The 10697-nt window shown below is 37.4% G+C and overlaps 1 long non-coding RNA gene across 1 annotated transcript; it reads left to right on the top strand.

Moving 5' to 3' along the window:
- The first annotated feature begins 1788 nt into the window (after window positions 1-1788).
- Window positions 1789-7425, top strand: LOC148057607 (uncharacterized). The gene is made up of 3 exons (XR_015702037.1): window positions 1789-1867; window positions 2001-2054; window positions 5737-7425. It is a non-coding gene; the product is annotated as an uncharacterized LOC148057607 (long non-coding RNA).
- Window positions 7426-10697: the final 3272 nt, after the last annotated feature.

The following is a 10697-nucleotide window of genomic DNA, read 5'->3' as shown; positions in this document are numbered from 1 at the left end:
AGTAACTATTCAGAGAAAGAATAAAGTTGTAATTATTCTTAGCTCTCAACTGTAAATGCAGTATTATATCCTCCCCTCCCCAAGAATGACATGAGCTAAAAATTGAGCTTGAAATCTATTCTGTAGCAAAATTGTGGAAAACCAACAAAAAATAATAAAATAAATTGCACGGCTACACACATGAGCAGTTGAAATCATGTGAGACTTATGTATTCGGAACTGCAAATGCTTTTTAAACATACTAAAACATAAGTGGGTTAAATTTATCACCTTCCATTTTAATTTAAAAGATGTAGGAGAACATGTAGCTGAGGATTTTCTAAAACAAGTAGTGATTTGAGCATGTTGGGGGTGGTGGTGGAATTGCTTGTAGTTTTATTCATTTAGGCATATCTTATCACTCCTCCTTTTCTTCCTTCTTGGAGGGCAATGAGAGAACCCAGATGCCAAGCTGTGGAACATGTTCTTCTGACACTAGCATCTGGCTCCTTGGCAGAATCCTCCAACTGTCATGCTGACAGCTTTCCTGTTGTGTCCTCGTGTATTTTTATATAAGAAAATTGCAGATGGGTTCTCTTCTCAAACTAATACGCTATTCTGTTGACCCTTATCATGCAGAAATGTGTTGGTTTTATCTGTTTGTGAATGAGACCTTGGCCAAATATACTTCAAAAAGGATACTTCTCTGTTCGTCTCTGAATTTGTCTGCAAGCTGTCTGGGAAGATGCCAGAATCCTATTACACACCCTTTTTGTGCCTTTAAGCAGTAAGTCCTTCATTCTCTCTGCTGTACAAATAGATTGCACTTTTTGCAGCGAGCACACATGTAAAATACAGGCATATTTATTTAATATTTTCAGTGAAAAAAAAAAAAGAAGAAAAAAATTCTCCCTTGAAATGGGGAGAAATGTGGTTTGGTTTGCTATGTTGTTTTTTTTTACTGGAGGTTTTTGTTTGTTTATTTTTAATTTAACATTACCTAGTATGCTGCTGCCTTGAAGGATTTTTTTCCCCCAGAGTTTTGCCAGAGACCTCCAATCCAGAAGGCTTTATAATGTTACAAAAGTAGCACAGTGACTTCATTAAAAAAATAAAATAAATTAAAAAAAAAAAAAAGCAAAGATTTCGCTTATTAACCTCCTCCAAAGCCTCTTGGTGTTTTCTAAATGGAATTTTCATAGTCCCGCATCGCATTTAGACACATGCTTAATTTATGTGGATCATCACGAGTAGTCCCAGTGACTTTACAGTGAAGCACAATTGTGCTTCAGTTTAAGACTGTGATCAGAGGGAGCCTGATGGGTTCTTGACTTGAGGCTTGACAAAGCCCATATCATCAAGATGACAATAGAAAATACTAGAAGTTCCTATGTTACTTTCTCTTGCTTTCCTCCCCCATATAGACCTCTTCCTATCGATGTTATATATTTGTCTCTTCCAAAAAAATCCAAAGACACACCTCCCCTCTCCCCCACCCAGATCTCAGGTGTCCTTTAAATACATAACTTTGCTAGCATGAATAAGATCAAACACAGATAAGAAAATATTGCAAACACACAGACCAAGAATTATCTGGGGCTTTGCTCAGTGGAGACTCCAGCTCTATGGGTGTTGTCCATGGAGGCTCTTCAAGGCTTTTAAAAGTTGGCAACCATTGAGAATATTTAGCCATGATTCATGAGCCCACTCAGACTCTGACCTTCCACGCCATCTCTGCCCCCTCCTCAGCTCAAATAGCAGAAACCTGGATCCCAATGACTCCCTGATGGTGATATGGAAGATCGCCAACTCTGATGAAGCCAGGTGGATTCCACTGAGCATGCTCTCTGTGTCCACACCAGGGGAACATCCTCGGAGTTTGACTGCTGTAAGCTTCTCCTAATTTATTCTCCTAGCAACAGATATTAAGACTTGATTGACACTGTTTTCTTGTTTGGTGCTTTTGCAATAAGTAAAGCCACAATGAGTAATTTTTGTGTTCTCCCACCTCGGTTGTTCAGTTTGTGTAGCTATTCCAAGAAAAAAAAATCGAGTCAGCATTAAAGGAAGAAGAGGTAAGTTTCTACAGGTTTCTTATTCCTATTATCACAGAAAAGAATCTTTATAAATTTCCAACAAACGCAAGTACACAGAAGCAAACAGGTATGTGCATGACTATTATGTTAACTGATACATTGTCCCATATCATTTTATCATCTCAAACTTTGTCATAAATGAAATAAATGACTTTAGAACTATTCAGGAAAGATCATAAATATGAAGAATGAATTTCTGTATTAAGCATTAACTTTGATGGGGCCAGGATTTCACTCCAGTTTCCCAGCCATACAGTGCAAGTTATTTCCTGCTGTTTTCTTGTTTCTGTTTCAAACATTCTGATTCACCATTGGGTTAATCATCTACTAAATACTGTCTCCAGGTGGTTTGGGTTTGCTGTTGTTATCTCCATGGCCCCAAGGGACTATACCTTCCAAAGAACTGAGGGGAGCCCAAGCACTGATATTATGCAAGAAATAGAGACAGAAACAAAATACATCAGCAACTGTATCAGCATGGTTTCATTTATACCACATTCTGATATGAACATACGTGCTTTTTGAAGCACTTAGCATACACCCTGAAGTCTCGGGTTGCTCCAAATTGCGTAAGCAGGTAAAAATGATATTTGTTAAAGCGGCACAGAGAATTAAGAAAAAAAATGTACCTTGAACTAATGGGTGGGGTACAATTAAGAGAAATTTAGTAGGTTAAGGTTTCTGTTTCTTATTTAGGTGACTACTGTTGTGCCCAGTGCATACCTTTATCCCATATTCACATCAAATTTGAATGAGAATTATCACACATATGATGCTTTTAGGAGTGGGATTTGGTTCTTACTTCAGCCATGGATCGTGGAGGCAAACCACTTACTTTACCTTATCTTATTCCTGTAAAACAGTGATAGTATTTTCCTCTGTTACAAAGGAATTCAAAAGGTAGATTTATCAGTGGTTGTGAGACGCTTAACTACTACAGGAATAAAGGCTGTAATTAAAGCTTGGGATTTCAGGAAGGCAAGTTTGGAATACATAGGAAGGTTAGTTAATAGATTGAGGAGTTGGGTTCAGGGCTTGAGAATTTGAATACTGAGGCTCATTATCAGACACAGAATTATTTTAATTCAAAGGAGCAATGATGTTGTTAAAGATAAGTGGAAAAACTGGAGAGAAGAGTACAGAATTCTTGGGATGAACAAAGAGTTTACCATTTGTAAACTCTTTACTCTTTAAGATGTTTGTTCATCTTTAAAATATCAGCCCCCATAGAAATAAAATTAAATAGTTCTCAAGTCTTTCTGAATTAGCACAGGAAATAAATGGCTGAAGTTTTTTAATCATATAAACAAAACCTGGGAGGAACTGTTTTTTCTATACACTGACGGTGGGGTGTAAAGGAAGGAGGTAAAGCTAACCAAGGACTGGATTAAGTATTGAATAAATATTTTGTATTGTTTTTCAGTAAAGGTGATAACTGAAGAGGATAATGGTAGATCACTTCTCTTCTCCAGGCCTATCCACCACAACTGTTCTTTCTTTCCAAATTCAGTCACAGGTTGAAGTGGTTGCCCTGCCTAGATACTTGTCATTTGATGGTTTCTCTAAGGCCATGCAGGTCAGGAGGTGTTCCGTCATTTGATTTTTTTTTCATGTTTGTAAGTCTTTGTATTACAATAGACCCAGTTCTGGAGGTTACATTTTTTCTTGCCTTCTTAAGCGATGGTTCTAAGGTTTTCAAGTTTCCCAGTCTGTGCAAGAGCAGCATGAAGTTTAGTGACATGAAGTTTTTTTCATTACTCTGTTAAATACATCAAACTCAATGATACATTCCAAAATCTTCCAAAGTTGAAGCGTTTCCAGAGCTGCATGATTGTTTTGAACAATTTCAATCTACAACAACAAAAGATATCTAAAGAAAATGAGGACAGAGCAATAGAAACTATATCCAAGCAAAGGCAAAAATTAGGTTTCTATACTTCAGAATCAGAGAATTTGGACAACATCCAGTCTTTATACTGACAGCATCTACAAGCCTAGTACCAAGAATTTTTTAATATCCATATTTACAAATCCTATGCAAAGACTGAAAACAGCCAATACAGCATTTATACCTAAAAAATGAAGCAAAAAGGTGATCCAGGCAACTACAGACTTGTAAACAGGATTTCAGCAGTATCCAGTCTTAGAACATATTTTAAAGGAAAGAACATGAAGAGAAATTGAATACAGGTTAATTACAACATTGGTTTCACAAAGGTAGATTATCTTAGATAAACCCCGTATCTTCTTAAATTAGATAATAGATTTCTTAGACAATGACAATAGATGGAACTTTATTCTTGAATATAGTAATTATTTTTACAGGAGAACTGTTAGAAGAATAAGGAACTGCCAAAAGGAGAGACTGCCACAAATATTTTCATGGTTGGTCTCGGGAATGATCCCATTTAACATATTGATTAATGATATCGGAGACATAGGAGTAAGAATTACATGAGTATTTGTGAGATGTACAGATAACATAAAATGGGGAAGCATCACCTTCACAAAGGATTAGATCATCAGGCAAGGAGAACCAGATGATTTTGTTGATGCGAGTGATGAGATGAAATTTAATAGCACAGATTGCGAAGCCAAGGATTTAAGGACCAGTAACTAGATTTTTTTCTTGAATATAATATGTATTTATCAGTTGAAGATAGTGGAAAAGAAATATGGACATACTAGTTTTCCTATGATATGACTATCATGCAGAGGAACTTTGAAAATCTATTGTAGTTGTAAAGTCTATTATAATTGTAAGATACATTATCATCTAAGGCATTTTCGTGTTATTTCATTGTTCAAAGCATTGACAAGGCCTCATTTAATTTATATAAAGTTCTGGTCACTTGTGTTCATGAAAGATGACCTTAAAAATGGAAGCAAAGGAAGCCTCTAGTATGCTTGTAGGAATGGAGAATTAATCTCATGAAGAGAGATTAAATGAGATGGTTTGTTAAACCTAGACAAACAAAGGTTGAGAGGGGATAGGATGATTCTTCAGAAATGTATTCAGGAGTAAGTGTTAAAGATAAAGAACAGCTATTTAACTGAAAAGGAAATAGTGGCATAAGAGCAATGGTTCTAAAATTGTCATTAATAAATATAGAGTGGATATTAGCAGAAGTTTTCTCACTACTCTTAGAGGTTTTTTTTTTCTATATAATAGTAATGTAAAGAATGAAAATTGCTTTAATAAGATAACTTATGGAAGAGTTTGTGTGCTTAAACAGGTAAATTTCTGGAACAGGGAAACTGCGATACAAGTTTTTGGATACCCAGTGTGGTGTTGTACCTGAGGGAGACTGACAGAAGACTGAACTGCAGTGTGCATCCTCCTCATATTGCAGACGTACCGTATTTCAGAGTTTCTGCGGGTTTCTCAAAGGGACTAGGAAGCAAGTTCCTTGCTCCCTCCCTTCCTAGGCAGAACTTGTCCCTCTCCCTCCCTGCCAGCACAGTCAGGTTGCCCTTTCTTTTGCCTTTCTCTGTTTGGTATGATTTTGGGTAAGTTTGGGTATGATTTGCTTGCTAGGATCACCGGGGTGATTTATTAAACCTCAGCAATCTGCTATTGGAGAGGGCTTCTCCTGTCCTCTTCTTGCAGGGCTTCACACTTCTGTTTGTTAACTGGTGTTTGGTTACAAATTTGTTACAGCATGCAAGGAAGCTTTTGGTGGCTTACGGAGCCTGGTGACATGTGGCACAGTGGTTATGTGAAAACTTCCAAATGAAGCCTTGACTGTGTGGTTGTGTCTGACAGTACTGGATTTCTACAAACTGGTGGTGCTTCAGGTTTCATGTGCCTGCAAACGTCTTAGCGCTGCGATGCTGCAGTTGGGCTAGTACCAGTAGTGACCTGCTGTGTTGAAGTTTTCTTCAGAACTTTTATATCAACATATCAATAATATGCAGTTGCGTCTCTGGACAGATTCAAAACAGCTACAATAATATAGGACATGTGATTCTGGAAAGAAAAGAAGAAGACGCTTTACGAAGTGTTCGTTAATTTATTATAAACTTTTTCCTTCAGTTTTAAAGTGAAATTGTACGATGTCTTTACCTCTTTTTTTTTTTTTTTTTTTTTCTTTTGGTAGTGAAAACCAAAACTAAACTGATTGGGGTTTCACACATGTTGGAAAAACCACTAAAGATGTATGCAAATTTTTCATGGTATTTTTTTTTTCTGTCTCTGATTTCCAACATAATTTTTACCCGAAGACAGTTAGACTTTCACAACTCAGAACTGGCCATTCTCAGAGTGAATCATTTGTAAATTAGTGGTTTTACAATGGATCTGAGAAAAGTCTAAGTTTCAAACTGAATTTTGGCTTCTCACAGACTCAAAAAGAGATTGGTGAACTATGAGAAACAAATCTGCCACACAGATTCACTCATGAGCATGTAGATTGAAACCAGTGGATTTTGCGTACCGATGTTATAAACTCATTACGATCTGCCTGGTCATATTTAGCAGAAATGTTTGAAATTTCTTATTCAAATTGTAAAATGACATAATGTTAACAAATATGGAGATTTTAGATGGACTGAAGCTCCATCCAGTTGCAACAATGTGGCATGGATTGTTCATGTCTATATGGTTATGTTAAAGAAGATGATACAATTCATTTCTGGTCACTTGCCACTATCACCCTGCCTCACAAATGCTATATCCATGTCTTGCAGGTGCCTTGCCTAATGAAGCCCATTGGATACTTGCAACTCTTATTGGCTTCATTAGTTACCTCCTAACTGTTCCAGTATAGCTGTCTTCGAGTCTTGCAAAATTTGAGCGTTTTACTGGTTCTACATACTGAAGGTTGTGTTTCTTAATTGTTGGGTTTTTTTAATATATAAAGCACACTAGATGCAGGTAAAAATATTTTTAAAGCCCTAGAAACCCCATTTAATACGTCAAATTAACCTATATCAAGGATAACAGCACTGTGTTTTACATATATATGTACATGTGTGTGTGTGTGTTCTCAGCTGTGGACATGACTAGAGATAAGGAAATAAAACATAAATCTTTTAAAGGAGAAATCAGTAATGACAAGTCAAATTGCTATGCAAACAAGAGGCTAATGAAAGCAGCTGTGTTTGGAGGAAAATTTTTTTTTTTTTCCAGAAAAACAATGAAGATTCACTAAATTTGACCACTTTAGATCAATAATCATCTACCCTCTTCAAGACTTTAGAAATGTCTTAGCCTGAGGCTATACCGTAGCAATATATTACTGGGATGAATTCTTTTCTTTTTATTTTTAATGGTGGATATATGGTAGAGACCACTATGGTAAAGATGAAAATGGAATTCATTTTCAGTTTTCCTGATACATGAAATATTTACCCGTAGAAAAATCTCCCAAAAAATGGTTACATACCCAAATGCTGTAAAAAGTTTGGCTAAAGAAACCACAAATGCACATTATAAATTATTAAAATGTATATATTATGTTATATATTTTCAGCACTATTTTTGCTGGAGTAATAAAGCAGTGGTTGGGTTTAAAGAACTTCACTCTATTCTCTGGATTTTGAATTAGGGCAGCCTGCAGGAGCTTGTTTGTGGGTATAATTGAGAATAACTTCAAAAGGGACATAGGCTGAGATTCTTAAAACTTGAAGCTCAGGTGCTTCCCAACCCTGAAAGTGCTTGGATTTACCTAACTTTGAGCTACTGAATTTATAATTGTACCTAAATTTTGTGCCATGAGTAAGTGTGTAAACGCACCTCGCTTAGATCTTTATCTCCAGAAGGGTCAGGAAACCAGACCAGATAGAATTATCTGGGATTTGAGGGGTGCAGCCCAAATCCTTCTTCCTGTCAGCATTCATTTCAGCAGCTCTGTGCTTAGCTTGTTGGCTTCTATGAATCCTATTCATAGGTGCCAAATTCTCTCTATGCAAGCAAGACAAGCCAGGCTGCATAACTTTGTAACGCAGTGGCTAAAAGTTAGGTATTGGAATATTAGCGACATTTAGCATTTGTCAAATCACTTTGCAGATCTAGCCCCAGCTCTATATGAATTTGCCTGACAATATTCCTTTTTATTGCAGGTCAGCTGGGCTAAAAAATCAGTGCACATAGTCCTCTGGATCAAATCACTCCTAGGTATTGAAGCCAGTGGGTTTCATGAAGTCACAGATCAGTAATTTTAGGCTAGCCCTTTTTTCAGGAGAGAAAATGAACATTTTTTTTAGTAATTGCAGGACATTACACTGACCTCAATGAAAGTGTTAATTAGCAATATTATGGATACTTAAAATTAGACCGAATTAATTGTTTGGCAGCACAGATAGGTAATGCAGAATGAGAGGTGACACAATTTTACTAACAGCTTTCCACTCCAAGACAATCTCAGGAGCAAGAGTTGAGCAGATACAGCAACACACAGCCAGCTAGCCACCACACAGCACCATCTAGGCAGTTCCCAAGGTAACTCACATTGTGTCACTGCGTGTTTATGTAGAACAAACATATTTTTTCTTGACATGTTTGTGTAGATGTTTTTTAAACCTCAGGTTGCCTCCTGCTTTCATTTACCCCATTTTACCCGCAAGTCTCTGTTTCTGTAGAATTCTTCTTACCCAGAACAGTGACAGAGTAGGAACAACCACAGTAATGCAAAAGCTGAGGCAGAATGGATAAACAGATGGGGGACTGGAAAGGGCATTGAGGAAAGTAGAGCTGTGGAGTCTTGAGCTCAAGGGTAAAGTGGCCAAACTTGTGATTCACAATTGAGAGCATGCGTTAGATAGAAGTCCTCTTGAGTGTGGCATAGCTCTAGTTTAATCCCTTCCCTTAAGAAGGGATTTAGGGACTCAGTAGACACTTCTATTCTATCATATTAATTTAGATTTAAGCTCACATTTAAGCTCAACTTTCCTGGCTACTCATAGTTAGAAACTGGCTCGCCCTCTAGGCTGCTTTGCCAGATGGGTAAAGCTGTGATGTAGGACTGGTTTTGGTTTGAACCCTGCCCAAGAAGGAGGAATTTACTTGACTGGCAGTAGGTCAGGCTTGAGTTTGCTCACCCATCAGTTGTCTAAATTGATATGTGAGCTCAGACACTTGAAGCTTGTGCTCAGAGAAGGGTACATAGGTTGTACAGACTCATGGGATCCAAAAACTGAGTGTATACACCACAGACTGGCGTTCTGCCAAGGTAGGGAGTTGGCTAGGTTTTGATATTCAAGTGATAATAGCTGAATCACTGTATCAGACAACCAAGCATTTTTATAGGAGGGTTTGGCAGAAAAGAAGATGTTACCGTTAATCCATAAGCCGGCTGTTAAGTTTTAGAGGCTGTTGTGGAAAGGCAGATAGAATGCATGAATCATGCAGTAAGAAAAATCAGAGGGTAGATTTATGATCATGAAGAGGTCTGACAGTGGCTCTGCTCAGAAAATGAGAGCTTAGGGAATGTGGATGCATTCTGTGGGACTTGCATTTGGCTTGAGATCGCATTATACACCATGGAGTAATAAAGGGGACTTTATTGCTTGACCTGATTTAACAACAAGGTTGCTGTCCAAAGGGCAGTCTGCTGCCCTCCCCACCCACATGCTCCCCTTACTTCCCTTGCCTCAACTATAGCAATTGCGCAGCTGAAGAGTGAGTCACATCAGTAAACTAACTGTAATTTTTTTTTTTTGATGTGTTAGTTTTCTGTCAGATCAGTGAACTGAACGGAATCAGCACTGAATACAAGTGAAATATCAGTAAGGTATGCTTTGGCAAGGGAAAGGAGAGAGGCAGCAACATGCAGTTAAATTGAATTTAAGTGCTGAGGTGCAACTACATCCTTAGATCCATGGAAGCAATGGGACCAGATTAGCAGCTGGTTTAAAGCCATATAGCTTCAGTGTTTGTGATAGATCTGCTCTAGTTTACATCTGTTGATCTAGATTTGTTTAGAGGTGTAAATTCACAAGCTGGTAAGCAGCTAGTTTCTTTTCCTGTTTTCTTCCTGTTTTTCAGCAGAAAGTTCTGATTCATCTACTCTTTAGGAAAATCTTTTTGAAAAAAAAAATTAAAAATCTGCTATAAATCCCTAAAAAGCAGCCTGAAGTCAAGCAAAAGAATATCTTGCTAGATAATTGTATGGGGTTATTTTGAAATTGTCTCCACGCAAAGACAGTTCTAAGAATCTGGACTTTGCGCGCATGAGTGTTTATGCACGTACATCTGTGTATGTGCACTTGTGTTGCAAAAAATATCATATATTAGCAGACCAGTGATTCTTTCATTAGTCTTACAGCAAAATATTTCCCAGAAAAGAAAATGAAGGGAGAACTCCATGATAGAAAGTGAGAAAGATATAATTGCAAAATGCTTAGAAAGCTACAGGCAATAATTTATTTTTTTTTTTTAATAATGAAAGCCACAGACATTATCTACTCTTGTTGTTGTCAAGGGCTCTCCTGTCTATCACAAGCCCTTATGGTTTGTGAGTACTGAAGGTAGATGCAGAGATAGGTAGAAATTTCTGTGGAGTTTCCTTTCTGGCTCAAAAGAAGGGGTGTCTCCAACCTTGGCATGTTCACTAGAATGTAGGGTTCAGGAATGTTAATCACTGCTACTTTTATCAGACAGCTTTATTAAGATCAATGTTT

The sequence above is a fragment of the Nipponia nippon genome, unplaced genomic scaffold (assembly GCF_047370975.1).
Source record: "Nipponia nippon isolate SJK-2023a ecotype South Korea unplaced genomic scaffold, ASM4737097v1 scaffold_1, whole genome shotgun sequence".
In the NCBI taxonomy this organism is placed as follows: domain Eukaryota; kingdom Metazoa; phylum Chordata; class Aves; order Pelecaniformes; family Threskiornithidae; genus Nipponia; species Nipponia nippon.
The sequence above is the reverse complement of the archived record's forward strand: the minus strand, read 5'-3'. Positions and strand labels throughout refer to the sequence as shown.